The 10,829-nt window shown below is 36.0% G+C and overlaps 1 protein-coding gene across 1 annotated transcript in view; it reads right to left on the minus strand.

The window, feature by feature from the left end:
- Positions 1-6,525, minus strand: part of LOC103508067 (TLD domain-containing protein 2-like) — a 59,466-nt gene extending 52,941 nt beyond the window's left edge. Inside the window, exon 1 of the mRNA XM_026822783.1 lies at positions 6,387-6,525. The gene's annotated coding sequence lies outside the window, so the exon portion shown is untranslated. The remainder of the gene's footprint in view (positions 1-6,386) is intronic.
- Between the last annotated feature and the right edge of the window lie 4,304 nt (positions 6,526-10,829).

The following is a 10,829-nucleotide window of genomic DNA, read 5'->3' on the forward strand; positions in this document are numbered from 1 at the left end:
TTACCCCATTCTCAAGATTGATATTTATTTATTTATTTTTTTTTTATTAAATATCATCTTGAGAATGGGGTAACACCCGAAATACGCGTATAGATACAATATAATATGAAATCTGTAAAACTTGAATTCAAGAGTTTTTTTTTTTTTACTTTTTAATAGTTTAAAGTTTTACCAAGTGTAATTTTGGTCTTATTAAAACTAAGAAAGGAATTCAATTGATTTCCAAACCAACCGTCCATCTCTAAGACAAAACTTGTCTGAAGACATCAATAGTCCAAACAAACCACTCATCAGTTCATCTTGAGATACAGAATTTTTATGAATAAATCAATAAGCTTCCAAATAAACCATTCAACCAATCAACCTAAGATAGAATTTGTCTAAAGACATCAATTATTAGCTCTCAAATCAACTGATCATCATCTAGACACAATATGTCTGAAAACATTCCTAGTCCAAATAAACCACTCATCAGTTCATGAGCATCTTGAAGACAGAATTTGAAGCAGTCACGTGACAAAATGAAAGGACTGAATGCAAAGATAAGCATTCAGCAAAGTTCTATTAGTGACATACCAGAGTAAAAACACGTACACATTCTTCCGCTCAAGGTCGCTCGAGATTCAACTTTGCCGTAGGCAAAACTTTAGCATAGGTAAAGTTTACGCCGACTCTTATATTGGCAGAGTACATGGGTATTTAGTACTTGTACAGGCAACTTTTAGCAAAATCGACTGTACATTTGCAAAACACATTAGGGTATTTACTAGAGCGAAGTTTACTCTTTACTGGCAAACTACATTGGTATTTATGGGTATTCAGTTCTTGTACAGACAACTTTTAGCAATATCGAATGTATATTGATAGAATACATAAGGTTAGGTTAAGCATGGACTGTATATTTTGACTACAGCGAAGTTTATTTTTTACTGTGTCGCTTTGTAAAATCGACGTTTTTAGAGACGTCATACTTTTTTCAATGAATGAAAGAGTTAAAATCTCAATGTTGCATCAATGGAAAGCTGTGAAACAAAGATGTTCTCTTGTTCCTTTATCTCTGTATTTATAATGGTTGCTATGAGTGTCAATAAGACCATAATATTGTTTTTGTAGACGTCATGTAAGTCATCTTTATCAGTAAACATGTGACTGAAATCTAGCGAACACTAACTAGAGACTATTGAATTTTCTCAGACTTAAATCAAGTTTCCATTGATCAAACTTGATCATTCTTAACGTTGCACAATAATTCTGAGAGTGGGGTTTTTATGTCATTTACACCAGAAGGTAAAGCTGAGCATGAAACATGTCAAAACGTTGCGCAACAATGTTTCTGACATTGGATTTCGATCTTAAAAAATCAGAAAAGTGGGTCTTGATCTCATTTGAATCAGAAGGAAAAGCTGAGTAAGAAACGTTAGTAAACGTTGCACAACTTGGTATAAAAATGTCGCACTCGGTAAGTTTCCAGCCAAGCTGAAATATTACATTCAACTGAATTTGATCGACACCGAGTGGAACCCAAATAAAGTTAAGAAGATCAAAGTAGTTTGGTGGAATGAAAGAAAGTTCATTACACAAGCCTAATTAGCTTGGAAGGTGGAGCGTCTACTTGTAAGCGTTGATCGCTAGGTTGTGAATTCGGTTCCCGCCCGGGGAGGGGGACTTTGTCCTGAACAGATTAAATACGTTCTTGGAAAACCTACCTTTCTCTCGTTGATTTCGGAACGATAAGACCTCCATTGTTGCACTTCCCTCAATCAAACCTCATAAAAAAAGTATGTTTGCCTCAAAAGAGGGGGAGGGGGATGGTTGAATGAAAATTCAGACATTAAATTGTCAAGATAGAGGTTGATTTAGTTTTAGTTGGTCATAGCGCACGTCATAAGTACGTCATTGATCTAACCTGAACCAAATATCAATGAAGCATGTACGAAACAACTGATCCACATTCCAGTTGTCTGTAAACCATTAAACCATGTCATAGGCTTTGACAGAAGAATAGGTGGAAAATATTTCCATTGATAAATTAATATTTTTTTTTCTCTTTGCTTTAATTTCCTCCATTATGACGTGTATCTTTTATTTTTTAGCTTTAATATCTCCATTGCGCCATTATAGCAGTTTAATGTGTATGCAATGCAAATCTCAATGTTGCATCAATGGAAAGCTGTGACAAAGATGTTCTCTTGTTCCTTTATCTCTGTATTTATAATGGTTGCTATGAGTGTCAATAAGACCATAATATTGTTTTTGTAGACGTCATGTAAGTCATCTTTATCAGTAAACATGTGACTGAAATCTAGCGAACACTAACTAGAGACTATTGAATTTTCTCAGACTTAAATCAAGTTTCCATTGATCAAACTTGATCATTCTTAACGTTGCACAATAATTCTGAGAGTGGGTTTTTATGTCATTTACACCAGAAGGTAAAGCTGAGCATGAAACATGTCAAAACGTTGCGCAACAATGTTTCTGACATTGGATTTCGATCTTAAAAAATCAGAAAAGTGGGTCTTGATCTCATTTGAATCAGAAGGAAAAGCTGAGTAAGAAACGTTAGTAAACGTTGCACAACTTGGTATAAAAATGTCGCACTTGGTAGAGCACGCGTGCTTATTAATAATAATACTCGTATGTGAAGAATTTCATATTATAATTACTACTAGTTCCATATTAATCATATTATGAATAGTTTACATTACTTGGAGAATACTCCAAGAGGGCAGGCTGAGATGTCACAGAGAATATTGAATTGATTTATTTATTCATTTATATATTTGGTGCTTTTCTGTTAAGCACAAGTATACAAACAAACATACATTAAAATACAACAATGGTTTGGGTACGTGGAGAGGAGAGGAGAGGAGAGAGGTACCTGGGTAAGAGGATGGAGAAACTGGACGTGGGAGGAAGAGAAAACGAGGAAGACCAAAGTCAAGGTGGAGAGATAAAGTTCAATTGAGAGAATCTTTATGGCTATTCAAACAAAGCTTTTCAAATCCTTCATTCAAAAAGGAAAATAAAGAACATATAAAAGATATAAGTTCTTATTTTCTTTTTTGATCATTTTTAGTCCGTCCTTCCTTTATTATTACAATAGTAATAATAAAAAGGTATAAGGGACGGACTATTGTATTCGCTTCGGTGTCTGTCAGTCGGTCGGTCTGTCTGTCTGTCTGTCCCCATAGAAGGACTTATCCAAACCTGGTCGACCTATATATCGAATTAAAGGTCTTTTTACCAGGAACACGAAAGTGGTGGTGCAAATTTTGTTCAGAAAACCATAAAGCCAAAAAAATGGTTTTTGGGAGGATTTTTTTAGTTGTGTCAACCTATTAATAAGTTGATCTGTTCCCGAATAAAAAGCTGAAAAAGAAGGTACATAAAATGATAAACAATAAACATAGTAATTTAAGTAATTACATACGTACATATCCTGTAAAGTAAATAGATACAATTAGTTATAAATGTCAGGCAATCCAGAAATAACACGTTGTAGCTTTGTACACTAGAAATGAAAATAAACACACAAGAACACACACTAGGGTTCCATCTAAACATTCTAAAGAAACAACAGAGAGACAAACTCAATATGAGGGAACGGGGGAAGAGGGGTTCCGAAAAATCTACGATCAGACAAACAAACAAATGAGTGCAAAGGAAGAGGCTAAGAATGTAGACATAGGAAAAGAAGAAGTTATTTAGGAAAGAGAAAAAGAGAAAGAGAAATTTACTGAGAAAATAAGGGTACAAAGGAATAAAGAGAGGAAAATAGCCTAAGGAAAAGAAAAAAATCATTAGGACAATACACAAAAGGAAAAAAGAGAACAGAAAGTCACTAGAAAATTTTAATAAGGAAAATATAGACATAGGAAAAGAGCTGTCACTAGGAAAAGAGTTGGAGGAAAGAGAATTCTTAGTCCAGGAAGTGCGGGACGTTTCATATCGTTCTAGATTTCTAGAATCTAAAGTTACAACAACAAATACTACTGTACTAAGTTCAAAGGCCAAAATATCACAAATTTGTGACGTTCAAATTGTTTGAATAATTAAAATTGAATTTTATTTCCTATAATAAAAATAAAAGTTTGAATTAATGTGTGTTAGCGTTGAGTAGTAATTTGGATATACGCAGGCCTTTGTGCTTAGAAGAATAGCTTTGAAACACTTCTACAGGGGGTGGTTATTATGATTATATACATAGGAAAACCTTGTTTTTGAAAACCTCGTTATTCCACGACCATTAGGAATTCCCATCAAGGGTGAATAACTGAAACTTGGACCTGGGTGTAATTCAAGCAGCATAAATCCTTTAGTAGTAAATCCAGAAATTAGCCTTCTGGTAGTAGAGAAGTAGTTTTTATTGTACCTCATTCTAATGGAAGGACCTAACAGCGGACTTTAGGGCGAATAATTGGAAGGATTTAAGCGGAAGGGGCTGGGCTAAAAAGATGTAGAGCTGTCTAGTTATTGAATAGGAATTTGGAAGATCGTTCTCTACAACAATAACTGCCCAAGTGGGACCAGTCTGATTGATTTAGCAGTCCTAAACCTAAACTTCACATTTTTAATGGAGGTGTAACGTCACTGGTATACGGAATGTAAGTATACGTCGCTGCAAAGATCTTTATACATCATCATCCGTAAGTGTGATTGTGAGGGAGGGTATATAGCTATTATACATCACAGTACAAACATATCAGTGTGATTGTGTAAGCCAGCCTAGTTAGCTTAGTTGGTAGTGCGTCTGCCTTGTAAGCGCTAGGCCGCGGGTTCGATTTCCGCCCGGGGCGGATTTTATCCTGATGGGATAATGTTCGTTCTCGGAACGGCTGGCTTTTTCCTATCCTGTCTTCCTTCTCTCTTCGATTTCGGGACGATAAGACCATAGCAGTTACAGTTCCCTCTGTCAAACCTCTTAAAAAAAAAAAACAATGGATTTGAATTTCAGTTGCCCCGAGAGTACACGGAACACGAAAGGCGACAGTTGCTGATCGCGCGTCTACCCAACGTGACCACATTGAATGGAGGAGGCACCATATCTAACACTGAGAGAGAGGATGCAGAACGGGCTTTCATTCGATACTATATGGACAGGGCGGAGAGTGATAGACCGGAGAGGTAAGAGTCCACAAAATGAACTTAAAATAAAATTTCCTTTAAAAAAAAATAAATGAACTGGTTTGTATTTAAAAAAAGCAATTTCTTACATAAATATTCCTCTAAGCGGCTTAGCTTTAGGGACAAACAGTCCTAAAAGTTGGGTCAAGCTTCTACAAATTTAGGTTGATCTTTAGAGTCCAAGTCAAAACATAAAATTTAATTAAGTGTAGAGGGGAGGACAAAAGTGGGGATAATCATTTGTGACAAGCATTTAATTAAGTATGGTTAACACAATAAAAGATCGAGAAAAAAGCAAGAGTCCATAAATGAACTTGAAATACGTGGCCGAAGGTATAGTGCAATAGGCTTTCACGCCGGAGGTTCCGGGTTCGATTTTCGGCAGAGTCAAAGTGATTGTGAGGGAAGGTATGCAACACGTAGCAAACCAACTAAACGCTAAGGTTAAAGGAAAACCAACTCAACTTAAACTCTAGTAGGAGTATTTAGCGCAGGAGGAATTTAGCAAGCAAGAAACATCTAGAGCCCTAGAGGCATTGTAACATTCAGGGGGATAAAACTCAAGCCACAAACTCACTAGTTCTCTAAAACAATCTAACCTAGTTGTTTTCACTAAACTCTAAGGGCTAGTTGATGGTGGTGAAGGGTATGCTACGACACAGGACAAGTGATAAGGCATAGGCATAGAGAAAGAGATCGGGTTATGCTTTAAGTATGAAAGGAAGATTTACAGATCGGAGTTATGCTATAAGAACAAAGAAAGAAAGAAAGGAGAGAGCGAGGAAAATATTAGAGGTATGCTACGACAAAGACAACAGATTTGGTGATGCAAGCGATAGGAAACAAGCCATAGAGATAGAGGAAGAGATGAAGATCGGGGGTATGCTATAGGAAAGAAGAGAACGAGATAGAATAGGGGTATGTTAGGACAAAGACAACATATTCGGGTTGGGGGATGCTATGACCAGTACAACAGAGTCAGGGGTTTGGGGGATGCTATAACAAAGACAAGAAGATTTAAGGGGATGCTAAGACAAGAAGGTTTAAGGGAATGCTAAGACAAAGACAACAAACAGATTCGGGGTTGCGGATGCTGTAAGAAAGACAACAATTCAGGGGGATGCTATGATAAAGACAAGAAGATTTGAGGGGATGCTATGAGACAACAGATTCAGGGGGGTGCTATGACAAAGACAACAGATTCCAGGTTGGGGATGCTATGACACAGACAACAAGGGAGAAAAGGTAAAGAGGTTTACCTCTTCAATGGTTTGAGAGTCGCTCGAGCTAAACTGGTCTGCCTGGGTTTTGAGAATGGTGTAAAGTTTGGTGTAGGGGGCTTTGATCACCTAAAGCAGCACAGAAACACACACAGGGGGGGGCCAAAAGCATTAGGGGGGAAGGCAGCTCCTGGTAGACTTATGTGAGTCGATGCTTTGACCTTTTAGAAGGGAAGGTCCATTCCATTCCGTTCGGACTTACAAATTTTGGAAAATTAGTTGATTATTTATTGGACCTTTTTTCTTCCAAACATGCGTGTATACGAAAATTACCCTTTCCCTAGGATTTCAACTTGAAAAATCAATAGCCACAAATTTACGCAATATTTCTTCTATTATAAGGAAAAGAAAAGAGAAAGTAAATGGAAGAAAGAACCAAAACCGTAAAAAATTAAGAGGAAAAAAAAAAGCTTTCCTAAACTCAAATTCTGGATGATACATATATTAGTTTTTTGTAAAAAGAAGACAGACCTGCTATTCCAGTGTTGAAACGCCTTACTCAAAGAAAGCAGAAGAAGAATACATAATATTTTTTAACTTTGATTAACAATAAATATAGGAATCACACTAGATTAAAAATCTCGGCTGAAGATGAAGTCATTTTGCCTACCCAAGGTTAAATCTGTTCATAGGATTCGCTTGGCTGCAGTGGAACCTCGTTAGAATTAAAATAATTGCTTGTTTCTGATTCGAATGCTTTGATGAAACGTGGATTTGTCTCTGGAATCATTCTGAGAAACGGCCTTTAGCATTATTAGACTGAGTGTTTTGGTCAGTACAAAGTACGAGAACCTAATTTTGAGTTTGAAAGTATGAATTCTCAGTGTTCTAAACTTCCTGAATAAGGCTCAAATGGAACCAATAGTTAGGACTCTTTTTCATAATAAGTTCATATTGTTTTCAATTCTAGATGTGGAAATCAAGTTTAAAGAGGAGCAGAACTGTCCAATCTTTCGCTTTTGAAGATTTACTCGTGGGTATTTACCTACCTATAATGATATTTGAACGCGATTGTCTTATGGGTATTTTAGTTACATATATTTGAAAGCGATAGTCTTGGTAATGAACGTGGTTGCAATAAAACAGTACCTATTGCTTGAAATTGCCACCTTGAGGCCGGATTAAGCTTAGGTATTACGACCACTGGTCGGGTCATGTAAGTACATTTTACTGCGATCACGGACTTCGCTTTGCTGGAATAAAATTTTCACTCGAAAAAAATTAAATAATAAAATAAAAGTTGGAATTATATTTAATAGCGACGTGTTATGTTAGGTGTAATTTCCGTGTTCAGTATTTTTTCAAGTTAGTTGAGTCATTTTTTTAGAGATTTAATTTATACTTTTATCTTATGTTTACTTACCCTTTCAAATTATTTTTCCGTTCATGGCGCATGGTGTTGGTAGTTTAACTTCAGTGGGTGGTAAAAAGAGAATACAGAAATAATTAAAGTGTTGCACTTTTTTTTTTCAAATCAAAGCGGCATACCTACTTCAGATTACTTCAGTTTACAAAGTATACATCTTTAAAAGTTTAAATTCGTTAAAGTTTCGAGAAATAATTTTTTCAAAGTAAATTCTACTGTGGTTAAATTTCAAACACCAGTCATTTATGTATAGTTTACCAACTCATTAGAAATTTAGCGTGATTGAAATAAGTTCAGACTGTCTGACGTGTGTGGACCTAGGTCTCTCAGACTGTCTGACAGACCTAGGGACGGTCTGAGATACGACGTTCTAAAACACTGAGGCAAACACATCACAAGGAAAAAAAACTACCTACACGAACACGTATTTGAAAAAAAATAAAGAAATGGAAAGAGGAAAAATTAAAAGGTAACAAATCAATTGAAAATTCCATTCATTATCAAAATGAAAATAAAATAAATACAATATTGAAGTATAAAATGTGTATCCCATCTGTACTTATAACCTAATGTATGAAAGCATTAGCCCAAAAAGAGAAAAAAGTAAGAAAAACTTTGGTAATAGAAAGTAAAAATTGACTCTGAGAAAAATGCGTAATCTTTGATTGAAATGTTAGAACTTTGTGTTGTGAAAAGATTATCAAAACAAAATGACACGTTTTTTACGAACCAAATTATCATTTTTTTTTTTTTTTTTTTTTTTTTAAAGGGTTTTTAGCGCCACTATGCAAGCGCGTTAGCAGAGGAGCAGAAAGAACTGCGCAGAAATGTATGCGCACAAACACATTAATGCAGACCCGATCGAACGAGAGGGAAGACAGGAGATAGAAAAACAACCCACAAAAACACACACAAAAAGAACAAGAACCAGCCTTGCCGAGAACGAACATTATCCATCAGGATAAAACCGACCCGAGCCGGGAAAATACGACAACCGAAAGCCAGATTTATCTCGGGATCTAGAAGTCGTAGAAGAAAAAGAAAAATTCTGTTGGTCCTCATTTTTCCTGCTCTATGACTTTGAAACATCACCCAAGCGCGACTGATATCTATTAGAGTAAATTAAAATTTCGTGGTCAATATTGAGGTTTGATAGAGGGACCTGTAACTACTGAGGTCTTATCGTCCCGAAATCGAAAAAAAGGAGAACAGGGTAGGTCAAAGTCAGCCGTTCCGAGAACGAACCTTACCGGTTTAAGATAAAGTTCGCCCGATGCGTGAATTGAACCCACGATCAAGCGCTTACAAGAAAGGTGTGCTACCCTCCAAGCTAACAAGACGAGCTTAGACGGACACATTTGGTTCATAAAAAAAAACGAAGATCAATTTTCAAGAAAAAAAAATCCGTAGTTAGCAAAGACAAACGAAGAAAAGGGAGTAAAAATTGTGAAGTTACCCGACTTGTGTTGGTGAATACAAACCTACCTAAATGTTCAAGACGAGGAAATAAAGGGGCATGAACTGTACACAGAAGAAGAAACACAAAATATGTCGTGTTAGGGGGGAGGAAAGATGTTTACCAGAGTTGGTAAACCCCGGCATAAATACACATAATCAGAATATACTCTGTCCAAGAGTGGTTTATAACCGAAGTTCAAAAAAGCTCTTGGTTTGAAACAAATACTTGATTGTTTCAAAATATGAAGAATGGTTTGAAACAAATACTTGATTGTTTCAAAATATGAAGAATGGTTTGAAACAAATACTTGATTGTTTCAAAATATGAAGAATTATTTTACTCGGAAGGATATTTCTGACTGAACTTCAGTCAAAATCAAACCCCACTCTTGGACCATAACCAAACGTGTCTCCTACATAATCTACACAACTAAAACAACATAGAACACACAACATTTACACGCTTTTCCTAGCTAGAATAAAAAAAGGGGAACTTTTTTTTTTATTTTATTAATATTTATTAGAGTGTTTTTCTACTCAATTCATAAAAAAAAAAGAGAATTTCTCTACGTTGAAAGAAGAGATACACTCAATAACTAAGCTCTAATATACTTTTCTACTACTTCCAGTGACAACTAATCTGAAACTAAATCTACCTAAATCTACAAATCTAGTCGGTTATAGTAAGAGCACTAGCTAAGATTTATGTATTTTATCACTACATCTTCTACATAGAGAAGGATAAATCCCTCGGGACGTTGTTACCGATACAAGATCAAGCAACAACAAACTGAAGAAATCGACAACTTCGACCATCTTCTACATAGAGAAGGGAGGCTAACTAGAATCTAAAATAGTTACAATTTAAATTTATCTACGCGGATAGCAAGAGAATAGAGTGAACAACATTAACGCAAGAAATGAAAATGGAACGAAGTTTATGAAGGAAGGAATAGAAAGACGAATTCGATTGAAGACTTCTCGAGTCTCGACAAAAAGGGCCTTTCTATCTTGGGGCGAGTTCTCACGGCTAACTTTTTTTTTTTCGTGGAAATTTAAATAAAAAGATGGTTCTTACATCACTTATCATTCAACTTTCGACAAAAAAATGAACAAATAAGTAAACAAACATGTTCAATGAAAAGTTGAACCATGAGAACACGCCTCTAATTAAGTACAAAGTTCTTTTCTACATAAAACAGCTTTAACGAAGAAAAAAAGCTCCAAATGAATGAAGAAATAATAACACTTACTATCAAAGGAGACAAACAGTTCAGGCATATCATCCATGGAGACCATACTGTGATAGTTGAGCTTAGGAGGAATCATACTGGTGCTTCCCCCACCTGACGTAGACACGGAGCGTTGTGGTGAGTGAGAGGTGTGCTGGGACCGGATGAACGTGCTCACTGATGGTCGCCTGATGAGGGAGCAACAAAATGTAGAGTTAAAAGCGTGCTTATTTGAACATAGGGATATCATGACTTTTTGAGAGGGTTGCATCAGGTTTAGAGTACTTTTTCCCCCTAAAACCCAATCAAGTGGTATTCGTATAAGTAGGGCCATCAGCTATAAAGCTATAATCCATGCCCTACGTC

Source organism: Diaphorina citri, unplaced genomic scaffold (assembly GCF_000475195.1).
Source record: "Diaphorina citri unplaced genomic scaffold, Diaci psyllid genome assembly version 1.1 scaffold364, whole genome shotgun sequence".
Taxonomy (NCBI): Eukaryota; Metazoa; Arthropoda; class Insecta; order Hemiptera; family Psyllidae; genus Diaphorina; species Diaphorina citri.